This window comes from Ovis aries, chromosome 18, assembly GCF_016772045.2.
Source record: "Ovis aries strain OAR_USU_Benz2616 breed Rambouillet chromosome 18, ARS-UI_Ramb_v3.0, whole genome shotgun sequence".
Lineage (NCBI taxonomy): Eukaryota > Metazoa > Chordata > Mammalia > Artiodactyla > Bovidae > Ovis > Ovis aries.
The window spans coordinates 32,027,180-32,039,033 of record NC_056071.1 but is presented as its reverse complement, the minus strand read 5'-3'; positions in this window follow the sequence as shown (position 1 = coordinate 32,039,033).

Genomic DNA, 11,854 nt, shown 5'->3' with positions numbered 1-11,854 from the left:
TGGGCACAGGGAACAAAAATGTCAAGCACTCTCCACCCCACATGCCCTGAGCCACTCCCCTTCCCAGTGGACTTTGCAGTCAGGCATATGAGCTCACTTGCTCATTCATTCACTCATTCATTCATTCAACCAGGTTTTTGAGCATCTACTCTGTGCCAAGCCCTGTTATCTCCCCCTGCAGACCCATCTACTCTTCTGCGCAGCTATAATAGGTTTGAGTCCTGTCTCCACCACTCAGGAGCTGTAGGACCTTGGAAAAGTCACTCCACCTCTCTAGGCCACCTCATCTGTTAAAAGGAAGGAATCCTCTCCCCCTACCCGAATCTTGAGGCTTTTGAGAGGATTTATAAGAGAGTGGATGGCGGTACATGGGAAACTGTAAAGGGCTGTCCACTTTGCAGAAAACTTATTAATAGTCACTGCATTCATGGGGTCCTTCCAGATGGAGAGAGAAAGAGGGAGGTGGCACAACTCACCCAGACCCTCCCTTTTGATCCCTTTCCAGAAGCTTATCCCCAGGTTAAGTGACAGTAACATGATAATAGTGAAGTGAAGTGAAGTTCGCTCAGTCGTGTCCGACTCTTTGCGACCCCACGGACTATACAGTCCATGGAATTCTCCAGGCCAGAATACTGGAGTGGGTAGCCATTCCTTCCCCAGGGGAGCTTCCCATCCCAGGGATTGAACCCAGGTCTCCCACACTGCAGGTGAATTTTACCAGCTGAGCCACAAGGGAAGCCCAACATGATAATGACCCCCTACAAAGGTCCCTGTCCTCAGGAAGCCCAATTCAACAGAAGAGTCATTGTTCAATTGCTCAGTCATGTCCAACTCTTTGTGACCCTATGGACTGCCCCATTGCCAGGCTTCCCTGTCCTTCACCATCTCCCTGAGTTTGCTCAAACTCATGTCTATTGAGTTGGTGATGCCATCCAACCATCTCATCCTCTGTCTTCCCCTTCTCCTCCCAGCACCAGGGTCTTTTCTAATGAGTTGGTCTTTTCTGATGAGACAGAAGAGACACATCAGAATTCACAGGAGGAGAGTATGTCCAGGGCTGGGGAACAGTCGGCTCAGGGGATTGTAGGAGCACAGAGGGGAGTATACCTAACCCTAACCCCAGTGCCAGGAAGGGCACATTTCATAAAGAATGCCAGGTATGGTCCACAGACGGCACTGCTGTCAGGAGTTGTTGGTATGAAAACCATGGCGGATCATTGATTTGTCAGTAGAAGAGAAGTGTAGGTGAGTGAACTTGTTCCTGCAAGAGTAGTCTGTTGAGTGACGATGACATGTGTGTGTGTGTGTGTGTGTGTGTGTGTGTGTGTGTGTGTGTGTGTGTGTCTCCATATCCCCCAAGTGGGACCCTGGCCTAGTATCTCACCAAGAGGTACTGTGGAGTCTTTGGGCTAGTCTCTTCCCTCTCTGGACTTCAATTTCTTTATCTATAAAATGGAAATTGGCCAAATCAGGGCCTAGCCCCAAGCACCCAAGAACTGGGCTCAGAGGGGGAGAAGATGAGGGGGCCACCGGGAAGAGAGGAAATTAACAACTGAGAGAGCACAGGACAGGAGAGGCATCTGAAGGCCTGGGGCCCAGTTTCTGTTCTGCCACTGACTGGAGGAGACACCCTGGCTGACTCCTTCCTTCTCTGGGCCTCCGCCTCCCTCCTCTGTGGAGTGAGAAGCCTGGTCTTCATGATGTCCTCCTTCATCCCAGCAAACAAGGCAGGCAGAGGGCAGGATGGCCTTCTGGCTCGCTCCTTAGTGAGACGGCTCTTGCTGCCCTGTATCACTGTCCATCTCAGTTCCTTGATTAAACAGTGGATGGGTGGTGCAGGAGTGCAGCTCTCTCTGTAAATAAAGCCGAGATGATGAGGCCATAAATTGCTGAGCACTCCAATCATCGATTGCGGAGGGTAGGAGGCGACTGCAGAACCAGGGGAGACTGGGAGAGATTTGCTAAGCTGGGAAATGGGACCCATCCCTTTCCACAAACAGCCAGCTCAGCCCTCCTTTTAATACTACTAATTATTCCATCAATCTTTTACTGAGTCCTTACTCTGCTCCCAGATCTTTGTCATAATCTTATTTCATCCTTGCACCAATCTGATCAAGGATGTACAATGATCATCCCCATTTTCCAGCTGGGAAAACTGCTGGAAGCTCGATAACTATCTCAGGGCCGCAGAGTGAGACTAAGGGAGAGCATTCATTGGTCCAGCAGGTCTGGGTTCTCCGCCCAGGGCCTGCTCCTGCAGCTGCCTTGGCCAAGCCTCGTGACTCAAAAGTCAAGGGCCTGACTCATCGTCTTCCCAGCCTGTCTGGGTGGGAGGACTGCCTTGGTCTCAATTAAACTCCAAAACAGAGCTCTGTGGCTGCAGGTCCCCTCCCCAAGCCCATCCCAAACCCTTGAGAATACATGTGGAGATCTATACATCACATTACCTACAACCCAAATAATGAAAATTTTTAAATCAAGCCGGACCCCCCAACTCTTACATACATTCTATTCTTCTATCGTGACAGATATATATAATATATATGTATATTTAGATATATATATCTTGCATATGTTAATAATATATGTCTTATATACGCATATCTTAGAAACAACCTCAGAGGATTCTCAGATTCCACCTTGGACCCTGGCGACATGAGGAGCACAGCTCCCAGCCCCCGCCCCTAGTGCCCCCACATTACACAGGAGGCACCCCCTTTCCTTCCCTTTAGGCTCAGTTTCAGCCCCACATCCTACTGACCCAGTGACCGTGGGAGGCCTTTCGCCTGTGTCAGGGTGCACCGTCCCCTTTAGGAGGACAGGCACTAGAAGCAGGAAGGGATTCCAGGGTCCCCTGTACCAGGGTGTGGTCTAGTGCGGGACTCAGACCCTGCATGGGCACAGCGCCTCTGCCCCACCATCTCCTCCCACCCCACGGGGAGGGTTCGGCCCTAGGAGAGCTGGAGTAGGACTCCATATAAGACACAGGGCCCCTTTTCGTCCAGGGTCAAGGGCAGAACTGTCTCTCCCCCAGCTCAGTGACTCTATTAGGGTGGGCTCCTGAGCTCAGATTAAATGCTTTTCAGTACAATCCAATTTCCTCCCGACGTGGACTAGAAAAGCCCAGTTCATGCATGTGCGTGCGCACACACACACACACAGACACACACACTACACTTGGTGTTAAATATCCAATCAGGTCCAAAGATAATAGAGAAGGGCCAGTTCACTCCCAGTTTAATCAGATAAAATGCCCATTCATCGCTCCTCCAGCCGCAGCCCTCCCCTCCTCAGCGCTGCAGCCAGGACCAAGCAGACAGGGTGGGAGGGGAGCAAGGGGAGGGCTGAGAGGCCGGTGGGAACTATGGGAGAGGAGAAGGGGCTGAGTAGGTGGGCTGTGCCTTTAAATCTTCAAGGAGGGGGGGCAGCGTTGCCCACAGGGGACTAATTATCCTTCAGCCTTCAGCTCTTACTCAAACAGACAAAAGGGGGCTTGAAGCCCTGGTGGCGCTAAGCTTCTGCGGCAGAATGTTTTTTTTTTCACCCTCAGATATGCAAATCCACCTTGATGTGTGGACACTGGGGATGGCCAGATATGGCTCAGGGATTTTGAAAGGCCAGCCAGGGCACAGGCCTGGCAGCTGGACCACCTCAGAGGACTGATGTGGCAACTGGCGGCATCTCACGGTCCCTGAGTCCTGCTCCCCGCTGGAGGAGAGTCTCCTGGAGGCCAAGATGAAGGCCCCTCCCTTTCACCTTCCTTCAGAGGTGGGGGCTCCTGTGGAGTGCTGGAGGGGCTCCCTCGGGAAGCCAGCTCAGGGTCCAGGAGCCAGCAGTCCAGATGGAACTCTCCTGTACACCTGACCCCCTCTGCCTTGGCACAGAGCCACCCGGCGTGTTGCTCCCAAAGCTTTCCACAGTTTCCATACCTGCTGCGTGAGCCCCTCGGCCTGATGACCCCTGCAACCTCTGAAGCCTGTGCCCCAACCCAGAATATTCTACCCACACCCAACCCTATTCATGCTTGCTCACAGCTCAAGGCCTTTGCTCCTCTGCTCTCTCTGCCCACATTCTGGGGAGCCTGGATATATGCTCCATAAATGGGTCCACAGGTGCATAAAATGTCCCTCCTAAGCAACCACATGACCTGGGGAGGAGACAGGTCTGGATCACAGATAGGAAGTTTGCTTCCCACTCAGTACCCAGCCAGCACCTATAGGAACCTCAGTCTTTTCAGCTGTGAAATGGGAATAATGATAATGCTTACGCTAACGCTACACACTAGCTTTAAAAATCCCATGGTGCCTGGAAAGGGTTCTGCAAGGTGTGAAGGGGCTCAAGTGCCTTAATATTCACAGCAGGAAGTGAGGACAGTATGGGAGAGTTTGGGCAGATTTCCTCTCTCTCAGCCCCTCCAAGACCCTCATATCAGACTACATAGTCACTCCCTTGGGGAATCCAGTCCCCCACTGTGTTTGGATCTCTGCCTTACCCAACCCAGACCTTTCCAAATCCTCTGGAGTATGTGATCTTACTGCTGTCTCAGCAGGAGGGACTTGGGACCTGACATTAGAAGCGGGAGGGGAGCTGGCCCTGAGGCAGGACTTGTGCTTGGAGCAAGTCTGACTAGTCAGGATTTGAACCTGGGCCTTAGCTGGCCAGGGGCATGGGCACCCCAAGAGACTGGGTAGAGAAGGAGCCCTCAGCAGCACCACCACCACCCACCTCCACCGCCCCATGAAGCCCATCCCTTCATTCCTGCCTAAGTCTGTGAGGACCAGGGCCTGGTGTGCAGTGAGTGGGATTCCCAGGATGGGGAGGGGGCAAGTCATGAGGGCAAAGTGCCTAAAAGAGGCTGGGTCACCAGTCAGGTGAGAAGGAGCTTTGAAGGGACCCACTGCCTTGTGGCTCAAGCCTCTGAAGGCAAAGCATAACATGGTTGTCCAGAAGCACCACCCAGGAGGCTGAAAGCAGAAAAACTCTGTGACGCTAGGGGATGAGCCTGGAGCCTGGCAGAAATGGAGCCCAGTGTCTAGCACTTCTGGGCTGGCTTACAGACAGGAGAGGACAACCAGACAGAAAGGGTCCAGACACTGAGGGTGTGGGGCAGACGACATAAAGTTTTCTTAAAAAGAAACTCGATACGGCTAGAGAGGCAGAGACAAGGTCGGTGAGCTCCCAGGGGTGGGGAATTACACTTGCCCATCCCCAAGTACCCTGGGGCATTGTCCAGGCATGCCAGCCTCCCCCAGAAAGTCCTGGGAGTCTGGCCCTTGGGCACATCAGGTCCAGGCATTTGGAGTAGAGGACCTGGCTTTCCAGAGGTTAAGGTGAGCCCTGGAAAGAAGGAAGAGAGATCCTACCTCCAACTCCCCTGTCACCCCAGCCCCTCCCCATTCACTGTCTCTCTCTCAGCTCCAGATTGTCTCAGTACCCTTGAATCACGCAAGAGGTCCAGACATCCAGCCTGGGGCTCCTTCCTCCACACCAGAGACTTGGCAGGTAGCCTGAGGACCTCTCTCTATTGCAGTCTGCCCCAGGGCATCTTTGCTTCTGGCCTAGGGAGGCGACACTGAACGGGAAGCAGTGAACACACACGCCTTCACAGAAATGATGAATTGTGGAGGGGAGGGGTTCTGAAAATGAAAGTCTAGAATTCAGGCATGGAGCACGCTAATCGAAACAAATGATGTTCTACTAATAATCTCAACTCCTCCAGCCAAAGATGACCGAGAAGGTGGGTGGGGACCTCAGGAAGTTGTGCTGGCAAAGGACAGGAAGGACTCAGGCTCCCGTTGGGTGATTCAGGGGAGACTTCAAGGACAGAGGGCTTTTCTCTAGTCAGATGCTCTCAGGAGGGGGGACAGTTCTATAAGCAAGGATTTTAGTGATTCTCATCCAGAAGGAGGGGAAACAACGAAAACTACAACCGTTCTTGGTAAGAAGCAGAAGGCACTTGTATTAGCCAGGGAAGGCTGCTGTCTTGTCACCCTTGTGGTTTGGGCAATGTTCACGTCTCAGCTGTGTTCAGACACGATTACGGAGTGTCTTGCTGGTCAGAGAGTAGCCTTGTCAATGCTGTGAAATTATGTTCAATAGGAGAACACCAAGGTCCAGGTGGGTGTGCCAGGCCAGCTCCTGGCATGTAAGGGGCTGCTGCCTTCTTTCTCGGTGACTTCCAGCAGACTGACCAAGAGGAGAGGGAAGGGCTGTGTTGCACATGCACCAGTGCCAGGCCTGGTGCTCGACTGTTACAGACACTGCCCAGTTCATCTTCACCCCAGTCCTGTTCCCACTGTACAGATGAGAAAACTGAGGCTCAGAGTGGCCAAGTGCCTGGCAGAGCCAAGAGTAACTGGCAGGTGAACCCTGAGCTCCCTGGCCTCAAAGTCTCTTCCACCCCGCTGCCTTTCATCTGGAGGCTGAACCTCTGCCCACTCTTTGGGGCCTGGGACCCTAAGTCGTGTCCCCCTAGGCATCCCAGCTGGGCGTCTCTTGCTGCAGCGGCTCAACCCGCCATCACAGTCCAGCCGGAGTGTCAGCAGCCGCCACGGCTCAGGCTGGTCCCCTGTGTCTAGAGGTGTGAGGGGTAATGAGGCCCCGTAATTAAGGTTTCTGGAGACACGGCCAGGAGATTTATAGACAGGCTTTGTCAATAACCACGTTAGCAACTGCAGACCCAGAGAGACATCGATAAGTGCTCGTTACAGCTTCTCACCCGTCCTCACCGCCCCCTCCATCCCTCCCAGGCCTGTCAGCCTGCCTGCTCACAGCGCCTGTGTACACAGGCTTCGCTCAATTAATTTGCACTTGTTGGCTCCATCTGTTCTTTTCATGTGTCCTTATAGGGAGTGTGTGGGTCCTGCCTCCCTGCCAGACGTGCTCCTGAGCAGGTCCATGGCTCCCCCCTCAGACTGGGGCTCCACAGGCAGGGGCACCGTTCCCTCCCTCAATCTAGGACCATCCCCCTGAAGGTAGGACCAAGTCTTCCTCTTCCTTCATCTCCCTCCCCACCTCTAGCCCCTCACCCCGGTGAGCTGATGAGCCGGGCCTGACCTGAGGTCCTTGCAGATCCCCTCTGAGCCCTCCCTGACCAGGCAGGGCCTTGGTCCTCCCATCCCAATCCAACTGTCCCCCAGAAAGCTGGCTGCCCCGGGGGGACCTGAGAGGCACAGCCTAAGGTTTTCAGGTTCCTGCTCTAAGAAGAGGGACATCACGGAGCCACAGGGTGGGAGGGGGCTGAGAAGTCACAGCCAAGTCTGCTTCCTGTGAGGTGAGGTGGGGCTGGCCTGGTGGCTCCAAGATGTCAGGATAGGTGGCCCACCCAGAGAAAGGGCAGCGTCCTAAGTTCACCTGCCGGAGGCTGGCTCCCCATCATCCCCAGGTTCTCAGCGGCCAACATCCCAGCCCAACCCTTTCAGACCACTCTCTCCTCCAGAAGGTCTCAGTCCTTCCAACCCTGATAGACTGTTTTCCAGCCCTCAGCATGGATCCTGAAGCAGCCTGGCTTTCCCAACCCTGATGATGCCAAGCTGGCTCTGCCACTGAGGTCTGTAGGAGGCAAGGCAACTCCCTGCCCTCTCTGGGCTCTGGTGCCCTCTGCAGCTCGCTGGGCATGGTTACAAGGCAACCAGGTCCTGGGAAAAGTGTAAAAGTGTTAGTCACTCAGTCACGTCCAACTCTTTGCAACCCTATGGACTGTAGTCCACCAGGCTCCTCTGTCCATGAGATTCTCTAGGCAAGAATACTGGAGTGGTAGTCATGCCCTTCTCCAGGGGATCCTCCTGACCCAGGGATCAAACTGGGGTCTCCTGCATTGTAGATTCTTTACTATCTGAGCCACCAGAGAAACACCCAAAGGTCTTGGGAAATTCATCATCAGGCTTGGTGCCAGCATCTAGCTCCAGCCCAGCCCACCTCTCTTGACTATGATAGGCTTAGATCCCAGCCTGGCATTAAAGTCCCCATGACTGGGCCCTGCAGCCACACCAGCCTCATCTCTCACCACCCCTCCTCAGCACACATCCGGACTGTCTGCCCTTCAGCCAGTGTGCCAGGCTGCTTCTCGCCTTCCCTCCTTTGCTCCTGTGGCTCTCTCTGCAGGAACCCACTGCTTCCTCACTCCTTTCTCACCTGGCACACTCCTACTCACCCTTCAAAACTCGTTTCAGCTCCGGGATACCCTCTGTTTACTCTTCTGCCTGCATGCATCCTGGGGTGAGGAAGGGCTGGCTGAGGGGCTCCCCCACTTACGCGCTGACCATCCTGTGTATCATATCACACTCTGCTTGCTGCCACATCCACTACAGGCTCCCCGGGGACAGTATAAGCCCCAAGCATTGGTCACATGCGTGTCCCTGGTGCGCAGTACAGGCCTGGTCAAACGGGGCTGCTGGGCAGTGTGTGCTGAATAGATGGACCCTAGTGCCCTTATCCCAGCTTGGAGAAGAGAGATACTTAAGCCTCCCCCACAGATGGGGGGCTATGTGCCTTCTCCCTGGGCTGCCTGCTAATAGAACTCTGGAGGCCTCAGAGGGGGCTGTGGATTCATTAGGGCCCAGTGCAGTGCCCCACCAGGGAGGCACCCAAGGAGGAGGCTCTATCCAGCTCCCCACCCAGCTCCCCCAGCCCGACCTAGCTGCAGGCCCAGCACAAGAACCCCATGTAGATGTTGGTGTTAGAGTCATAGTGAGTCCCCTGCCACAGCTCCAAGCTTATCCTGCCTGGGCTCCTGGAGCAGGGTTTTGCCTGGGCGGCAGAAGGGGAGGGACGTGTGATTCATGGCTTCCATGTGTATTTCAGACCCACTGGTGGCATTTCTGCCAGGAGAGGCTTTTAGAAATGGAGACCCAAACCCCCTTGGCGTATGCCAGGCCTCCAGGTGCTGGTGTCTGAGGCCCCACACAGCCCATGTGCAGGGACACAGAGCCTGGGGTGCCCACAAGCCCCCTCCTAGGCTGAAGCAGAGGCCCATAGCTTGGCAGGGCCTGAAGAAATACAGCAATGTGCCAGAAGCCATGGGACAAATCACCTCGGTCCCAGCCTCCTCCTCTCCCGTGTGTTGATGTGCTTTATTGCAGGGAAGGGCAGAGCCCAGGACAGCCTCAGGATGTTGGAGCCAGTCTTGGAGCCTGTAGGGTGGGGGGAGTAGGTCAGGGTGGGTGTTATGAGACCTCCAGGCCCTGCTCTGAGTTCCCCTGAACTGGGAGCCGGAGAGCCCTAGGCCCTGCAGTGGCAAGATCCCAGCCCTAGTCAGTGAGGAAGTGGAGAGTATAAGCCCTGCCTCAGGGGACCCGAAGGCCAATTGAGGACAGGACAGCCAGCCCCAGAGTCCGAGCAGGTGGTTAACAGAGTGGACTCGAGCCATCTCCTCCACTGGGACAGGTTCCTGCTGCACTGCCCACCTTTGTAGAATGGAGGTAGTGGCAGCTGCCTCACTGGGTTCCTAGAGGGATGAAATCAAATTCATCTCTACAAAGTACTTAGAACAGAGCCTGCCCATGATGAGCGCTTCGGGTCTGGCTCAAGCTCTCGAAACTCAGCAAAGGAAGCTGCCGTCGCTTCTCGCCAAGGAGAGTGGAAAGGCTTGGTCAGGAGGGAGACTGTTTAAGAAGGGATCTGCAGAGATAGGGTGAAGGCGCCTCCATCTTGCCTGTGGAAGAACTGTAACGGCTTAGAGGAGAATAGGACAGAGCCTCTGTTCTTCCCCCAGCCTTGGTTCTGAGACGACAGAAGCGCTCGTGGAAGGGGAGCTGGGCTTTGAGGCTGGAGGGGGCAGGGCCGGGGCCACATTGGACCTTGACCAAGGAGTTGAGTGAATAACCTCTGCCTCAGTGCCACCAGGCTTCCCTCTTCTTCCCTCAACTGCCTCCCCACCCCAGCCTGGTGCCTACCCTGCTTTCGGATATCCCCCAGCCCCACAAAGAACCCTAGAATTCCCCTAGCAACTCTGCTATGCCTCACCACGCTTTAAGGAGTAGGACTCCTCAGCACCCATTCTACGGATGAAGTGACTGAGACAAGGCTTCAAGGGGGCAGGCTCAAGTCTTTGAGTCCAGCTTCTTCCCACCTCCCAGCATCCCACATTTATGGGGTCCAGTGACGGACCCCCGAGGGCTCCACTCCCACCTCCCACCAGAGCAGACTGGAAGACAGCCGTGTCTGGGGCCTGGCTGAGCTCAGCAATGCCTCTGCACGGTGCATTATTGATGGGGCTTCTAATTGTGCGTTTCCCAAAGTCTACAGGCCTTTGATGAAAAATTCATGGCACGCCCGAGGATGGGAGCAGATTCAATCGATAGGCAGCGCGGCAGGCGTGCGAGCCCAGGGCCCCTCTCATTGAGGGGGCGGGCGGCTGAAGGCCGGGCTGGGAGAGGATGTTACTCTGGCTTTGCCTATATCCCAGGCTTCTTCCCTGGGATCTTGGGATGGAGGTGGGTGGAGATGGGAGATACACCAGAAGGCAGCAGCCTATTTCCCCTGTGGGGAGGCTGAGGGGCAGGACCAGGAAGGTCTAGGCCCATATCTGGGATGCCATTTGAGAGGCTGCCGCTGCCCAGAAAGGGTGGCCAAATCCCTCACAAGCCTCATTTCCTTAGAGAAGGGTTAGAACCCCCAGGGGTCCCACAGAGGAGATGATAACATTTCCAGAGCTGCTCACATGCCAGGCACTCTGATTAGAGCTCTACCCACCCCCTTGCCCCAGCCTCAGTATCCTTGCCCCCTAGCAGCTCTGGGAGGTGGGTGTGATCACACTCCCCACCTCACAGAGGAGGAAACTGAGGCCCAGGGTGGGACTCGAACACAGTGCTGAGCAAACACAAAGCCCACTGCCTTCCCACAGCTCCCAGCCAGCTCAGGTATGAGCCCCAGAGCTGTGTGGAGCTTATCCTGCTCCATACTCCTGCCTTTATGATATCATATTCATATGATAGAGAGGAAGAAACCCCATGAGGAATGAGTGAATTCTACAGGGTCTCAGAGTAAATTCAATGAGAAATGAGGCCTGCCAAGGAAAGGAGTAAGAGCCCACCTACAATACTGACAGGGGCCCCCACCCACACAGAACCCTGGGCTAGCACCCAGCAGTCGGGGGTGGGGGTGCCTTAGACAGGCTGGAGCTTTGGAAACAGGTCAAGCTGTCTGTCTTGGACTGTCTTCTTGAACCACCACTGAAACCCCAGAAACCCCCATCGTTCCTCCATGCATTTATTAAATAGATAAGCAAATATATATGGAGTCCCAGCTTCATGTAGACATCTTGCTAGGGGCAGATGGAGGGGTGGGGCCATCAGAGGAGGCTTTGGGACCAAGCTTGTCTGAGATAGACAGGCTGGACCCAGCTCAGTTGGGGCAAAGCCAGACAGAAAACGCCAAGCCCTAGGAGGGTGTCTCGGCAGTCCCAGGCCAAGGGCAGTTGTAGCAGATGGCTTTGCCTTAGAGACCAAGGCCGTTTCTAGGTGGTGGGCTGCCTTGTTTGGGTTTGTTTTCCGTTTGCTTCCCAGGGAGTTCCTTTTAAAGACATCCACCCATGCTGTCTCCACTGAACTAACAGGAAAGGAATTTGTCCAGACTATCAGGACAGCGGAGATGGGAAGGCCCGGGGGTCAGGCTTGGGGCCCTAGGCCTCGCTATGCAGCTGCAGGAGAAAAGTGAGCCCGGCCTGGACCACTGCAGGAGGACTGCTGAGGGTTCAAGGGCCAGAGAGAAGGGAGACTGAGGGCTAAAAATAGGAGGAGGCTAAAGGGAAGAGGACAGGGGAGACTAGGCTACGGGGTAACCAAAAGGCAGAGACAGTGGGAATGGATGGCGAGACTAACGGGAGACTGAGGTCTACATAGAGGGCAGGTCGGGG